This window comes from Sceloporus occidentalis, unplaced genomic scaffold (genome assembly GCF_023333645.1).
Source record: "Sceloporus occidentalis isolate IW3139 unplaced genomic scaffold, rSceOcc1.0.p SCAF_9, whole genome shotgun sequence".
Taxonomy (NCBI): domain Eukaryota; kingdom Metazoa; phylum Chordata; class Lepidosauria; order Squamata; family Phrynosomatidae; genus Sceloporus; species Sceloporus occidentalis.
In genome coordinates, this window is record NW_028316989.1 from 30,385,466 (window position 1) to 30,402,500 (window position 17,035).

At 42.2% G+C, this 17,035-nt stretch overlaps 1 protein-coding gene across 1 annotated transcript in view; it reads right to left on the minus strand.

Moving 5' to 3' along the window:
* Positions 1-17,035, minus strand: part of PTPN9 (protein tyrosine phosphatase non-receptor type 9) — a 40,967-nt gene that overhangs the window by 19,614 nt on the left and 4,318 nt on the right. The window lies entirely within an intron of this gene.

A 17,035-nucleotide genomic window follows, 5' to 3' on the forward strand; every position in this document is an offset into this window, starting at 1 on the left:
AGACAGTCAATATACACTATATACAGTCTGTACAATATGATACCTAAATATAGTATTTAGATACAATGCTCTATCTGTACAATACTATATCTATACCTGTTCATTAAACTGTCTGAAATTTTGTGTAAAAAGGCAAACCCTCTCTGAACAAATCTGGCAAAGAAAACTCTGTGACCGGTTCACCTTAGGATCATGCTATTATAAACACCAAGCCCTTATATCATAAGCTGCGTTTTATTTTACGCTGCACTGTAAGCCACCTTGGGTCCCCTATTAGGACAAAAACAACAATAAAAGACCTGAAAGATAAATAAAATCGGAAGCGGAAGAGGCCGCGCGTGGATCAGATCTGGTTAAGGAGCAGGTGGCGAGTCCAAAAGGATGACTCACCGGAAAAGAATCGCCAGGAGAGGCATAAAAGTGAGAAACCCCAGGAGGACGAAGGCTGCAAACAAAGCATCAATGAAAGAATCCGGCCTGAAAGCAAAGCGGGAGCAGCATCCGGCACGAAACACCATGGCAACCTCTACAAGAGCATCTCCAGGAATAGGAAGGGCTCCACCACGCCTCCCTTCAAATCCATAACCGTCTGAGGCCAGGCAGAGAAAGTGTGTCCTTGTTTAGGGGATCAGTATGTTTCCAGGTGTTATAAGCAATATTTCAGACTGGAAGGGACTGGAAAATCTAGCTCTGAATAGTCCTTGCCTAAGAAAACACTATGAAATTCTTAGGGTTGCCATAAGTCAACAGGCCGACACAAAGGCACATACGCACAGCCTGAAGGCACCAGATCCCCTCTGATTTTGGCAGCTAAGCCAGATCAGCCTTAGTTAGTACTTGGAAAGGGAGACCACCAATGAATACCTGGTGCTGCAGGCTTTATTTCAGAGGAAGGAACTGGCAAAACCACCTCTGAGGATTCCTTGCCTGAGAAAACCCTAGGACATTGATGGGGTCGCCATAAGTCAACAGGCAACTTGAAGTTACATACACACACCCTAACAGTCACCAGATCCCCTCTGATCTTGGCAGCTAAGCCAGACCAGCCATGGTTAGTACTTGGATGGGAGACTGCCAATGAACACTTGAACTGTTTTAGATTTGTAAGCTGCCTTGAGTCCCTGTACTGGGAGGAAGGCAGGGTATAAATAAACACAAACAACAACAACAACATCACCAGGTGCTAGAGGCTCTATTTCAGAGGAAGGAACGGGCAAAACCACCTCTGAGGATTCCTAGCCTGAGAAAATCCTACGAAATGCATGGGGGTCACTGTAAGTCGTATATATACATACATGCATACTCTTTTTAAAAGTAATTTTCCTAACTTGATGGCTTTCTTGCTTTGCTGCACTTACTGGCCTCTGCCCTTTTTATATGCTTCTGCCCACATATTCCTTCTGCTTGCTGTCAGGTTTCTTTGTTGTTGTGGGGCAACTTATGGTGACCCTAAGGCAAATCTATCATGGGGTTTTCTTGGCAAGATTTATTCAGAGGAGGCTTGTCATTGCCTTCCCCTGAGGCTGAGAGTATGTGGCTTGGCCAAGTTCACCCAATGGGTTTCATGGCCAAGCCAGGCATCAAACCCTGGTCTCCGGAGTTATAGTCCATAGTCCAACACTGGCTTCTACTCTCTGGGAACTCTGCTGATCTCTTGCAAGCTTCTCTTGGTGCAAACTGGAGGAGCCTGTAATTGCTTAAGTACTCTAAAGACATGAGATTCCATCTGATCTTGGAAGCTAAGCAGGACCAGTCCTAGTTAGTACTTGGATGGGACACCACCAACATATAACAGGTACTGTGGGCTATACTTCAGGGAAGGGAAGCAGCAGAACCACCTCTGAGGATTCCTTGCCTAAGAAAACCCTACAAAATTTGTTGGGCCGCCATAAGATGACACACAACGTAAAAGCACATAGACACACACATACCATGAGAGCCTTTCTTGGGAAGATGGAAAGCAAAATGGAGAAAAAGTCTCTCCAAAGATGCAAAGTGGTTTGGCAGTTCCTAGGAAAGCCATGAATTCAGGTTCTCATTGAGATTTGGTTTTATATATTTAGATTTTTATCTCGATTTCTCACCATCTCTCTATACTTTACTGCATGACTGTGGTTCTCATGTCGGCTTATGGCTATTTTTTCCTTGCATTCCTTGCCTAAGAAAACCCCTATGAATTCCATGGGGTCTCCATAAGTCAACAGGTGACTTGAAGGCAAATACATATATATTTCCTATACAGGTGTTCAGCGTGGTGTCGTGGTTTGAATGTTGGACTATGACTCTGGAGAGCAGGATTTGGATCCCTTCTCAGCCATGGAAACCTTGGGCAAATCACACACTCTCAGCCTCAGAGGATGGCAAAGGCAAACCCTCTCTTTAAAAGAAACATCTTGCCAAGAAAACCCTGCATTAGGGTTGTCATAAGTCCGAAAAGACTTGAAAATACACAACATCAAATAGTTCACTTAGTAAAGTAGAAGTGTTACTGGGCATTACTTCTTGGAAAGAGAATATAGTGCCAGAAGCAGAAGTAACATGGAAAGAAAAAACGATCGGAAGGAAGGGACCAATCCTTCCGCAGTTTGCAACTTCTGTTCCGCAAATTCCCCTTCTTCCAATGCCATTTATATGGTTTGGAGCTAGGAATCTCAAGACACAAAGCAATTGATTCAGATGTGAAAAGCGGAAGGGGAAACAGGCCCCAGGAGCTGTTTTAAAAAAGGAACAATTTTCTTATCTTCTTGGGTAGACTGCCCTTGAAGGGAGAGCTTCCATTAATTTAACATGTCTTCATAATATATTTATTAACATATATATTCACACCTAATTATAACTTAACATACTAGTTTTACATTAGTTATCATTTTAAAAATTAAAATAGCTAAAAAGACAACAAATAATAAAGAAAACCAATACAGATATAAACATGCATTTCTAACTTCCTTTCCTCTCTATTAGTTCTTATTTTTAAATACACTGACTTTTATATTTTCCTTGTATACATTATATACATATACTTATATTTATGTGTGTGTGTGCGCACACACACACACAAGGTAATAATGCCTCTCTATATGGTCACGTATATATAACCAATTCATATATTATCTGGGTTTAGCTTCTCATTGATACTTTAATCCTTTAGATAATGACCGTTTCCTTTTCATCTATTAAAGTTAGATACCAAAACATTTATATTATCTTTAACTATTTTCAAATTGAATTCAGATAAGTTGTTATTTTTAACCAAATTTTTCAGTTGGTCGATTCCTAAGATATCGCGTCTAATACTGTAGCTACTAGGAGTCCCATTTCAGTGTCAAATAATGATTCCCAAACCTTGACCTTCCATATGTTTTGGACATCATCTCCCAGGATCCCTGACTATTGACCAAGTTGGCAGGGGATTTTGGGAGCTAAAGTCCAAAACACCTGGAGGACCAAAGTTTGGAGACCACTTGTGCAGAACGAACCTAAGATTTAACATCTTTAACATCTGTCACAGGAGTTGGATACCAAACTCCATCATCCCCCATCAGCAAGTCATAGATGATGGGCTTTGTAACCCAACCCATCTGGAGGACTGAGGCTGCAAACAAACAATTACAGATTTGACTTGGAAACCTCTGGTCACCCCTTGGGTCTTCCGGCTTCTTCCGGACGGGCGGGCGGGGGGGGGGGGGACGACAACTGTATTTCTATTCATTTTGGACAGCTTGAGCCCTTCTGTGCTTAAAGGACAAACATATTTCAGAAATGACTCATGGAAAACAAGAGGGTTTGTGCTCCCTTCGCATCAAACTTCTCCTTGGCAGGAGAGGGGGAAAACAGAAAAAGAAATCAGCTTCCACTCATGCTTTCCTTGCTTGGATCAAAAATCTTTCTCAGGGGAAGGAGCGAAGTCTCAAAGCCATCAAGAGAAGGACAAATTCAAACCAAGAGCCCCGATATGTAGGGCAGGTCCTTGGTTTGCAGAAATCCCATTTGGTTTCCTTATAGTCTGATTTGAAAAGTAGGAATTACATTATGAATCTCAAGAGGTTTTCCCGAATGAGCATGTTGCCGACCTCCTATGAAGCACAATCCATTTTGAAAAAAGGAATATACACACGCAACACACATAAATACATGCATGCACACACACACATATAGATACATCTATACATACATATATCTACACTGTAGAGATAATATAGTTTGGCACCACTTTAACTATGGTCCAAAACGCACTGCAGAAATAATGTAACTTGAGACCACTTTAATGGCCCTGGCTCAGTGCTAGGCAAATCCTGGGAATTGCAGTATGCTGTGGCCCCAGAGCTCTCTGACAGAGAAGGCTCAATGTCTCACAAAACTACAGTTCCCAGAATCCCCTAGCATCGAGCCAGGGCAGTTAAAGCGGTCTCAAATTGGAATATTTCTGCAGTGTGCTTCGGACTTATATCTCACTTGCTTTGGCTTCCATGCACTGCGGTCCATGGCCTGTTTTGCAGAGCTTGGAAAAAATTCCTTTTGGGGATGACTACACCCAGAATCCTCCCAGCTGCGGGATTCTGGGTGTTGTGGTCTCAAAAAGAAATATCTCCAAAACTCTGAGAATAAATATATAAATTCCAAGTATATATGTGTATATTTTTTTTAGTGTGTGGGTTTTTCAGGCTATGTGGCCATGTTCTAGAAGAGTTTATTCCTGACGTTTCGCCAGCATCTGTGGATGGCATCTTCAGAGAAACGTCAGGAATAAACTCTTCTAGGACATGTCACGTAGCTTGAAAAACCCACAAAATATTATGGATGCCAGCCATGAAAGCCTTCGACTTCTCTCTCTCTCACACACACACACACACATTCCAAAAGTGTGGTTGTTCTTTCTCAGTGGAAATGTCCTACATTTCAGATTCATTTTTTAAAAAAAGAAAAGCCCTTTATTAACACAACGCCTTCCTCCAAAACCCAAACACTTCTACATCCAACCAAGCCAGCAGCTGCAACAGATTACAGCGACGTTCAAAAAAGAGAAAGAGGAACGCAACTCAGCCCCTGGTGCGTTCTGGTTCTGCACATAGCTAGACTAACACAGCCACAAGATTCAGGGAAGGGGATCTTTTAAACACACAATGGAAGCACCAAAGGGAAATGCTTGGTTATGGATCTTGCATGTTGCCATGCGCTGTTCTGAGCGTTGGACGAGGGCTGCATCCGCACTGCAGAAAGAATCCAGTTTGACATCACTTTAAACTGCTCCATGCTATGGGATTTTGGGTTTTGTACTTCGTTGTGGCTTCAGAACTCTCTGACAGAGAAGGCTAAAATGTCTCACAAAATTACAATTCCCAGAATTTCATACCATTGAGCCAGGGCAGTTCAAGAGATGGCAAGTTGGATTATTTCTGCAGTGCTGATGCAACCTAGGACTTTTCTACATCAGATCCTCGCTCAGATGTAGAAACTCACTGGGTGACATTGGACAAGTCCTACTCTCTCAGCCTCCAAGGATGGCAAAGAGAAGCCCCCTCGGAACAAATGTTGGCAAGAAAACCCTGTAACAGGATTGCCTTAGGGTCATCAAAAGGCATACATCATCATCATCATCATGAATCCTATGAAGAGCAGGTTAGGGACTTGGTATGTTTAGCTTGGGGAAGATGACCAAAATGGTGAACGATCTGGAAACCACCAAGCTCTATGAGGAGTGTCTTAGGAAGATAGGTATGTTTAAGCTTGGAGAAGAGAAGGTAAAGAGGGGACATGACAGCCCTGTTTAAATATTTGAAGGGATGTCACACTGAGGATGGAGCAAGCTTGTTTCCTGCTGCTACAGAAAATAGGAAGCAATGGAGCAATTAATTCAAACTTCAGGAAAAGAGATTCCACCTAAACATTAGGAGGAACTTCCTGACAGTAAGAACTGTTCAGCAGTGGAAGACAAAGAGAAATGGAGTCTCTTTCTTTGAAGGTTTTTAAACAGAAGCTTGGGTGCTTTTATTCTATGTTCCTACGCGGCAGAAGAGGGTTGGACTGGATTGTCCTTGGGGGACTCTTCCAACTTTAGGATCCTATGCATTGAAACCATTTTAAAATTGTAAACCTGCTTTAACTTGTTGACATATCTAACAGGTCTTTATTCTATATACATTACTTTTATTTATTCTCTTTGCATCGATGTCACTTGTATTCTGTTCTGAGATCTGAAGATACAGGACAGAAGGGTTTGTTGTTTTTAAAATGATGAGGGTCATGCATCTGAGGAAGAAGACTGATGTCTAGGAAAGCTCATGCTGCCAACTTCTTTCTTTCAGTGAGTCTCAAAGGTGCTACAAGATCTCCCTACGTAATGATGATAAATGTTACTGGTGTCGGACCAAGACGGATCTATGCAATGTCCGTTGAATTTTGAGCAGAGGAAAAAAATGCAGGTTTCTGTGTCACCTTCTGCTGCTTCTCAGAAGGAAAACCTAGCCAATGTTGTCAATACAAATAGCACCTCACTTGCAGATGGAAAGATAGCAAAGATGGCACCAACCTGGCAGAGATGGACACACCTAAATCCCCAGTCTGGATTTAGTCTGGATCAAACTAAACCCACCATCTTGTTAACCTTGGTTACAGAGTCTGTATTAACAAATATTCTGGTGTGTGTGTGTGTGTGTGTGTGTGTGTGTGTGTGTGCATATTGTATGTACTCATGTATAAATCTAGAAATTTAGGTTAAAATATTTACCCAAAAAACCTGAGCTGACTTATCCACGGGTCAATGTAAGTACTGTATTTTAATGCATATATATGAGTGTGTGTGTGTTTGTTGTTGTTATTCACCCTCTAGTCAATCTTGACCCATGGCGACCCTGTAGCTGAGACATCTCCAAGACTCCCTGTCCTCCACTGCTCTACTCAGGTCCTGCAAATTCATACCCATACCCTCCTTAATAGAGTCCACCCATCTAGTATGTGGCCTTCCTCTCTTTCTGCTTCCCTCCACCTTTTCCACTTTGATCAGAGTGGGGACTGCAGTCAAGAAATCTAAGAAGACTAAGAATGGGGAGGGCAGCTATGAGAGAACTAGAAAAGATCCTAAAATGCAAAGACATACAACTGAGCACGAATGTTGGAATCATACAAGCCACTGTATTCCCTATTAACATGAATGGATGTGAGAGTTGGACAGTTAACAAAGCAGATGGGGAAAGGATGAATTCATTGTAGATGTGGGGCTGGAGAAGAGTGCTGAGGTTACCATGGACAGCCAAGAAGTCAAATAAATGGCTCCTAGAGCAGATCAAACCAGAAGTATATATATATACACACACACACACACACACACACACACACACACATACTGTATATATATATATGGTGAAAGGCAACAGTTTAATCTGCCCTGGAAGCACAGATCCCCTTCTACTCTCTCATCCATACAGCCTTTAGTATGAGCACAAATAGTTATCCCTGCTGGGATTTTGTAAGTTCCTTGGCATTGTTTTCCTTTTCTTTGTCCTTTACATCCTTCATTACATGCCTCTAAGTTTTATCCTCAACTTATCCATGGGTCATATCAAAATCCATCATCCTTATGAATTATATTAGTAGAGAGAAGGAAGGGAAAAAATGAATCAAAGACCTAAGAAGTCAATATAGATCTATAGAAAGAAGGATTAGTAGGAATCCGAGGAAGTTGGAATGAATGTTTATTTAGTATATATGGTATGTTCTCTCTCAGCCTCAGAGGATGGCCATGGCAAACCCCCTCTGAAGAAATCTGCCATAAGTCAGAAGCAATTTGAAGGGACACAACAACCAACATGTATATTGTATGATATTATATTGCATTACTATAAGTCGACCTCATGTATAAGTTGAGGGCAGGTTTCGCGGGCAAAACTGTGGATTTTGATATGGCCCTTGGATAAGTTGAGGGTGAAACTTAGCGACATGCAACGAAGGATCTCAATGATGAAGCAAAGGAAAACAGTGCCAAAGAACCTACAATATTATGGCAGGCATAACTGTTTGGGTTCACATTAAAGTCTGGATGGAAGAGAGATTAGAGGGAGGTCAGTGCTTCCAGGACAGATTGCCTTTCACTCATTTTTAATAAGAGTTAAAGTATAGTATTTACATTGACCCATGGATACGTTGACCTAGGTTTTTGGGGTCAGTTGTTTGACTAAACTTTCTAGACTTATACATAAGTATATACAATATATTATATTATATATTAAATATAATATGGTTATATTAATTAAGGTGGACATGCAGTGGACAAACACTTGGCCTGGCAGTACGCAAAGGGATCTTGTCACATCCGCGAGCCTAACTGTGCAAAAGAAGTTGTAGCATAAATTTTTGTAGACCTGGTGTTTACCATTTAGTGGGAACCAAACCGAATGGAAAGCAGGGCCAGTCTTTCTCAGTCCCAGAAGTTTGCAACGTTTCAAAATTATTTGGGGAGGCAGGAAAGGGTTTGAAAAAAGGAGAAGGAGGAGGGGGAGAGAAAATGGAACACGCGAAAGAAAACACACCTTTGTGCTTGGGGCAATGATTAACTCGCAGGCGTGTGTGTACTTTTCCACTCTGAACTCCTTTTAAAGGCCAAGCAATGTTTATAACCAGTAGCAGATGGGGAAGGCAAAGAATCAGAGAATAACATGCATTTTGCAGAGAGGGCCTGTGAATGGGGATTCTGGGGGTTATAGTCTATAAAGTAGTTTCATCAAACTCTGGAACAAAAACATGAACCGAGAGGCGAATCCGCTCCTGGCTCTAGCCCAAACTTTCCAGGAGCAATCCAAGATACGGAGCACCATTCCCAAACACTATTCAAAGGCTGCATCCGCACTGCAGACATAATCCAGTTTGGCACAGTTTTAATCTCCACGGCTCAATGCTATGAAATTCTGGGAAGGGTAGCTTTGTGAGATATCTATTCTACTCTGTCAGAGAGGTGCCACAACAAATCCCAGAATTCCATAGTATGGTGCCACGCAGTAAAAGTGGTGTCAAACTGGATTATTTCTGCAGCGCGGAGGCAGCCTGTGCAACTCTTTCATGTCATTTTGGGTACTATAAGGGGTCATGATGCCATTATGTGTGTCCTATTATGTGTCCTATTCTCCCTCCCTCTGAGCCACGGATGAAGGTTTGTTGCACAACATCCCTGCAAGGTAGGGTTAGGCTGTGAGTGACATATGCCTGACAAGGAATTGGAACCTGCCACTCCCCAGCCAAAAACCTGATACTCCTACCATTACACCACATTGTTGTTTTTTTAAAAAAATGCAACCACAAACATTTTGGCTTGCTTCCCAAAGAAAAGAGCCAGCCTGCAACCATTGTGCCACCCTTTCCAGGACGAAAACCTGCAAGAATCAAGGGGTGCCCTGAGTTCTTTGGAGGAAAACCAAAATATTGCCAGCCCCAGAAATGCCATTTTAAACAATGCTGTTTAACCTCCATCTTGTCATGCCAAGCCTTTGCCGCCATGCCCTCCGCCTGCTTTCTCTCCTCTCCTCTCAAATGATCTCATCTGCTCCCTGTGCCAAAACAGGTGCCAAAGCGACACCCTGCGAGGTTATACACAACACTGACACATCCGGTTTCCAGCAGATGGTATGTGGTCCAGCTGGGTTGGTTAGGAGGAGGGAAAGAGGAAGGGAATGACATCGAAAACATGAAAGACAGAAACAAACAAAATGCAGAAAAATACTCCCCAAAAATCACAATGCACCAACATATACTGTGAGGCCTTGGCTTGATTTTGCCATTTTATATAGGAGACACCATTTCATTCAAAGCTTAATTTTAGTGTTTTTTATAAGGGACACTATAAGGTCCTAAACACACTGCAGAAATAATCCAGTTTAAGACTGCTTTAACTGCCCCGGCTCAGTTCTGGGGAATGCTAGGAATTATAGTTTATTGTGGCACCAGAGCTTTCTGACCAAGAAGGCTAAATGTTTGACAAAACTACATTTCCTAGAATTCCCTAGCATTGAGCCAGGGCAGTTAAAGTGGTCTCAAAGTGGATTATTTCTGCAGTGTGTTTTGGACCCATTTTATTCTGCTGTTGTATTTAAAGGGACTTGAGCATGCACGGATTTTGTTATCCACGTGGGATCCTGGAACCAAACCTGTGGCACTAGAGGTCTCTGACAGAGAAGGTGAAATGGCTCACCAACTACAATTCCCAGAATTCCATAGCACTGAACCACGGCAGCTAAAGTGGTGTCGAACTGGATTCTTACTACAGTGGAGATGCAACGTTGGAAGCAATTTTGGATGGAGTTGGTAGAAATGGGTCTACAACTAGTTTGTTTTCAGCCGCCTTGCAGAGGTTTTAAGGCAGCTCTAAAAGGGAAGCCCCATACAGACAGGCCAAAATAAAGGTGCTTCAGGTCACTATGGATGCATGCTGCTTAAATGATGCATGCGTCCTAAGAGTCTGGAAGCTGTGCCAAAGCCATGATCCAGTCCTAAGAACTGTAGCACAGCTTTGTTGCAGCTTCCAGGCTCTTAGGACACATGCATCATTTAAGCAGCATACATCCAAAGTGATTTGAAGCAGCTTTATTTGGGCAGTCTGTATGGGGCCTTATTTATCGTTTAAATAACCCAAGAACACTTAGGCGCATTACAGACCACCTGAAAGTGGCGGTCTGCCAGCGCTGCCGGTTGCTCCGCGAGGGAGCCACAGCTTCTGTACCACGCAGCTCCCTTGCGGAGCAAAAAGAAGACCGAAAATGGCGCTTCTTTCTGTGCCCCGGAAGTGGCGCTGCGAGTGCCCAATGGTGCACTCGCAGCATCACTTCTGCCGTGTGACGTACGGACGCTATGCATCCACTATGTCAAAATGGCAGCGCCCGTGTGGAATGGGTGCAGCCATTTCGTACGTACCCAGTACATACTAAGGTTAGGGGGTTGCGTAAAGCACGCCCTTTCCTAACCCTAGTACGTCCTGGGGACGTACTTTACAACCGTCTGGAACGGGCCTTAGTATTGTTAGTACAAATCTCTTGCTGAGCTACTATAAGGCTGCTGCCACACCGCAGAGATAAAGCAGTTTGACATCACTTTAACTTCTATGGCTCAATTGCTATGGGACAAAACAAAAAACAGGAACGCGTGTATTCACAGTGGAAGAATAAAAAGAAACAGCATCCCACATGTGCAATGGTCTACAAACTTTAATATCTTTAAAAGATTTTAAAGATATTCAGGTTTTTAGACCATTGCACAGCATGCGGGATGCTGTTTCCTTTTATTCTTCTTCAGTGCTATGGGATCCTGGTATTTGCAGTTTTTTCCTTTGCAAAATAAAATCATTCTTGTGAAACTATCTTTTAAAAAATCCCATTTTTCTTTAACTACAGGAAGCTATGTACATACAATGGTATAACTGAAAGGTCTACTTTCAATTTGGCTAGTTGTTTGCGTCACAAGAGTTGTCATTACATTCGGTGGCAGACAGGAATTACGCAACGTATGAGTAACACTAAAAATATGACTAAGGACTCTGTATGCTGCAGTATGGGAGGAGGCCAATGAGGACGGTGACACCAGGAGTTACTACTACACTGAGTGACACCAACCTTAGGGATGCCACTGGAAAAAAGGTTTTGATATTGGAATATTTTGGATTATGGGTAAGGGAGACCCAACCTATAGCACTGTAAAGATCAGGCCACCGAAAATTGTTCACAGCTGCAAGTCTTATATCTGCTGTGTTGTTGTTCTGGGACTTCGACTCCCAGAAGCCCTAGCCAGTTTAGCCAACAATCAGGGATTCTGGGTGCTGAAGTGCAAAACATCTGGAGGAGCAACATCTGGAAAACACTGCCGCAAAAGGGAGCTTTCCAGATGTTGCTGGACTACATTTTCCAGCAGGCCTAGCCAGCGTAGTCAATGGTGAAGAACGCTAGGACCTGCAATCCAAAAACATCTGGAAGGTGGTAGGATTTCTTCCCCTCCTGCCTGAAAAAAATAAAATAAAACCATCAACCGAAACACAAAATTCTAAAAATGTGGAAAGCCAAGGGAACAACAGGAACCAGACAGAGCTTAAAACAATAACGAAGAGGTCTAGGAACTTAGGGTCTGAACAGACAGGCCAAAATAAAGCTGTTTCGGATCACTTTGGAGGTATGCTGTTTAAATGACACTTGCACCTTAAGAGGCCAGAAGCTGCACCAAAGCTGTGCTCTAGTCCTTAGCACCGTAATGCAGCTTTGGTGCGGCTTCCAGCCTCTTAGGATGCATGCGTCATTGAAACAGCATACCTCCAAAGTGACCCTGAAGCAGCTTTATTTTGGCCTGTCTGTTCAAGCCCAAAGCTATCTTTTTTAAAAAAAGAAAGAAAGAAAGAAAAACAAGTAAGATTTGTAGGTATTTCGTATTTGTCGTTTTTGCGAGACACCAGCGCTCTTTGGCAGAGCAGGCTTAAAGGCCGTACAAAACTACAAATGCCAGGATTCTAAATGGTGCAAAGCTGCATTATTTTTATAGTGTAGATGCACATTTAGTTACTGGCAATAAATGCTTTAAGATGAAGTATGTTGGTCTTTTTAGCTTCACCAATTTTGCCTCTGGTTCCATGCATTATTATGATGTGTGGAGGGACACTCCATCTTGAATTTGGCCCTCGGTTTAAAAGGGGTTCCCTGCCCTTGGCTGAGTCAATCTATGACTACATTTGGTCACTGAGCGATGGATTATTTCCTGCTTCACACCCTTCAAGAATACTTTTGCAGCCAAATTGCAGCAGCAGGCAGGAATGCCTGAAGAAAAGAGCGTCCAAAATAGCCACGGAGTTTAGAACAATCTCATGATTCAGGCTTTTAAAAAAGTTTGCATGAACCTTCAAAGTCGTTTCTGACTTATGGCAACCCTAAGGTGAACCTAGCATGGGGTTTTCTTGGCAAGGTTTGTTCAGAGGAGGTTCGCCATTGCCATCCTCTGAAGCTGAGATCATATCACTTGCCCAAGTGGGTTTCATGGGCAAGATGGGAATTGAACCCTCGTCTCCAGAGTCATAGTCCAATGCTACACCATTTTCGTTTAGAAAACTAGTTTAAGCTGGGAGGACCAAAGCATTTCTGATAAAACCAGGCTGGATGAAACACAGAGGGAAAGGTTTGCTGCCTTTCCTGTAATAAGTATGTAGAGAGATCTTGCAGCACTTTTGAGACTAACTAAAAACAGAAGTTGGCAGCAGGAGCTTTCGTAGACTTTAATCTACTTCCTCAGATGTATTTGGACCAAATGCACCTGTAGACTTGTCTATGAAAGCTCATGCTGCCAATTTTTTCCTGCAGTTACTCAAAGCTGCTACAAGACCTCTCTACATACGTATTCTACAGAATAACATGGCTATATCTTTGGTTTCCTGTAATACTTGAACTCGGTTACTTCCGATGAAATGGACAGGCAACAGATTCAGTGCAGATTAATAGATTCTGTCCTTCAAAAAGGTCTTTTATACACAATGCAGAATAGGCCTTTCAGAATTGCAGCACAACAGGATACTGGCAGATGATGAGAAACTGACATTAAATCTAAATAGGCAACACCAGATGTTAATGAGAAATTGAATGGGTGGCTTTCCTAGGAACTGCCAAACCAGTTTGTATCTTGGGAGAGACCTTTCCTCCATTTCCCTTTCCATCTTCCAAAGAAAGGCAACTCATGGTATGTGTCTCTCTGGGTGTTTTTGTGTGTGTCTTCAAGCAAATTTCCCCAAGGGTTGTGTGCTGCAGCCCTCGAAATCTATTTCCAAGGAAATAAAACCTATTGATTCCAGGGGGCTTTACATCTGAGCAAAAGATGCTCAGGTTTGCAAATTTGATTATAAAAATTCCCATAGGCAAACCTTGATTTTTGCCCTTTTATACAAGGGACACCATTTCCTTTATTTCTTTGTCTTGCTTTGTTCTCTTCTATGGTTTATCTACAGAAGAACTGAAAAGTAAGGCATTGTCTCTCCAAATGAGAATCCTGGTTTCCATAAATGAAATTTGCCTTTCGGTTTCCAAATTTCTAGCATTGCAGAATGAGACATTGAAAATCCTACAAACCTGTTGTATATACTCATGTACAAGTCTAGAAATTTAGGTCAAAAACCTGACCCCAAAACACTGATGTTGCCAAAGGTAAAAAGCTGCCGTTTTTCTCCGCTTTAACTGCGGTTTAACTTCGCGTTATTTCATGTTGTGTGATAAATTTCGGGCATTTCCAGGTTTTCTTCGTGTTGAATCACGTTTAAATCCCATTTGTCCATGGGATATCGCTAGTGTGATAAACTTCTATGCCACTGTATTTAATGGGACTCAAGCATCCATGGATTTTGGTATCCAGAGGGGGTCCTGGAACCAAACCCCAGTGGATACGAAGGGCTCACTGTATTGTACTTTGCTATATGGTAAAGACAGTTACTCCTGAATGTAGCAGGAACAGGAATTGCCATGCCTTCCAGGTATTGGACTGCAAGTCCCAGCAGCTGTAGCCAGCATAGCCAAGGTGCAAGCCTTCTGGAGGCTGCAGTTCAAGAGCATATTGGAGGGATGCATTACTCTAAAAATCTGTATTGCTTATAAATAGGTTGCAAAGTTGCTGAAGTCCCATTGTTTGGAGAATAAAACAGTACAACTAATAATGCCACGCTTGAGTAAAGATCTCATTGGTGAGACTGGCCTTTGTAGTTGTTGCACCAGACTTGTGACACAGTTGCAAGATTGTTGAGGAATAGTTACACCATATTTGTAGCATTTTGTCCCTGAGAAAGTATGAGCTGCTTCCTCTTTTTCCCTTTTTTGAGCTGGTGTGTTTGATACGTATATATCTATATGAAGGAATGTGATCTAAAACTGCTCCTGTGAGATTTTACCACTGCTACATACTTTATAAATAAATAAATAAATAAATAAATAAATATTATGTTTCACACTGTTCTATACATTGTAGCTTTGGTTTCAGATTTTAAAAAGGAACCCAACTTCCTGGGAGAATCTGTAGAAGACATTCTGGAATTTCAACACAGAGAAATGTAAGGTACTGCACTTAGGGCAGAAAAATTAAGTGCATAGATATAAGATGGGGGACACCTGGCTGAACGAGATTAATACATATGAAAGGGATCTGGGAGTCCAAGTAGACCACAAGTTGAACATGAGTCAACAGTGCGATGCAGCAGCTAACAAGGAAATGCGATTTTAGGCTGCATCAATAGAAGTATAGTGTCTAGATCAAGGGAAGTAATAGTGCCACCCTATTATGCTCTGGTCAGGCCCCACCTGGAATATTGCATCCAGTTCTGGGCACAATTCAAACGGGATGTTGAGAAACCGGAGTGTCCAAAGGAGGACGACTAAAATCGTGAAGGGCCTGGAAACCATAAAGCCCTATGAGGAACAACTCAGGGAGCTGGGGATGTTTAGCCTGGAGAAGAAAAGGTTAAGAGGTGATATGATAGTGCTGTTTAAATATTTGAAGGGATGTCATGTTGAGGAGGGAGCAAGCCTGTTTTCTGCTGCTCCAGAGAATAGGACCCAATGGAGCAATGGATTCAAGCCCCAGGAAAAGAGATTCCACCTAAACATCTGGAGGAACTTCCTGACAGTAAGGGCTGTTTGACAGTGGAACTCACTCCTTCCTCAGAGATTTTGGTGGAGTCTCCTTCCTTGGAGGTCTTTAAACAGAGGCTGGATGGCCATCTGTCGGGAATGCTTTGACTGAGAGCTCCTGCATGGCAGAATGGGTTGGACTGGATGGCCCTTGAGGTCTCTTGCAACTCTATGATTCTATGATTCTAAGTAGACATTCTTGAAATACAGTAGGGAACTCTCTATCTATCTATCTATCTATCTATCTATCTATCTATCTATCTATGCACACGCACACACACCCATAAACACATATTGCACTCAGAGGACATAAGAAAAATGACCATAGCTGTTGTCCTTGAGTTTGAGCCTTGCAAGAGAAGAGGAAGGAAATATATCAGAGGCAAGCAAATAACTTTTTTGGGGTGGAAAAAATATGTTCAAGACTATTTGCGTCAAAAGAAGTATTACATCATTTAGGAGATATATATTTCTTCAGTCTCCAGAGGAAATGACCGGGGCCACTGAACTTTTGAAGAACATCTTTTTTTCTTTTGCAAGGAAAGCTGGTCCGCAAATGCATTAATAAGAAGAAAAGAGAAAGGAGGAAATAAATTGTAGGATGCGCTTTTGGGGTTTTTTTTGATCTGTTTAAAGGGCTCCAGTGCATGGAAAGAGAAGAAACAGGCTTGGCTTGCAAATCTTTTATAGCTGGTTAGGGAGAGGTCTTTGGGAACACTCCTTTTTTTCTGTTTCATAGATGCGTAACATCCTCCTTGAAATGACTCAAGAAAGTCATTTCAAAAAGCAGGAAGGCTTTATTAAAAAGCTCATGTCAGCTAAAAAAAGAGGAGGAAAAGAGCATTGGATCTTCCCTTAAGGAAAAGACTGAGAAATCAAGATTGGGGAGGAAAAGTAAAACCAAGCAGAAAACAGAAACGCACATTTTAAGAGGGAAATGTTTGCAGAGACGGTGCCAAGTTGGAAGGCAGGACGGTTGCTTCACCGGAAAACAATCCCAACATTTTAAAGTTTTATAAAAAGAGGAAAGTTTGGAAAGAAGGCAAAAATATGTTGCAAAATAAGACACATATCAAGTGAGATGGATCCAGGAAGGGAACCTAAACCGGCCAAAGAGTTTCTCTTGCTTGATGCAATGTTGAAGATTTGCAAAGGAAAAAAAAGAGCCCTTTGCTTACACAGACTTTTGCACACATATATATTTTTCTCTGTTTCCAAAATGGAAGTGGAAGGAAAAAGAGGATGGAGAGAAAGGGGAAACGGAGGGTGGAAAGTGGATTGGAAAAGGAGCAAGAAGTTGGTCACATTTCCTAGACTCCAAGCTGCTTTGTTGGAGGGTTTTCATTTTCAGTCACCCTCCTTGCCTGGCTTTCTCAAAACGCCATTGCAAAGAGAAGGGACATGTTTTCAACCCTTTCAAT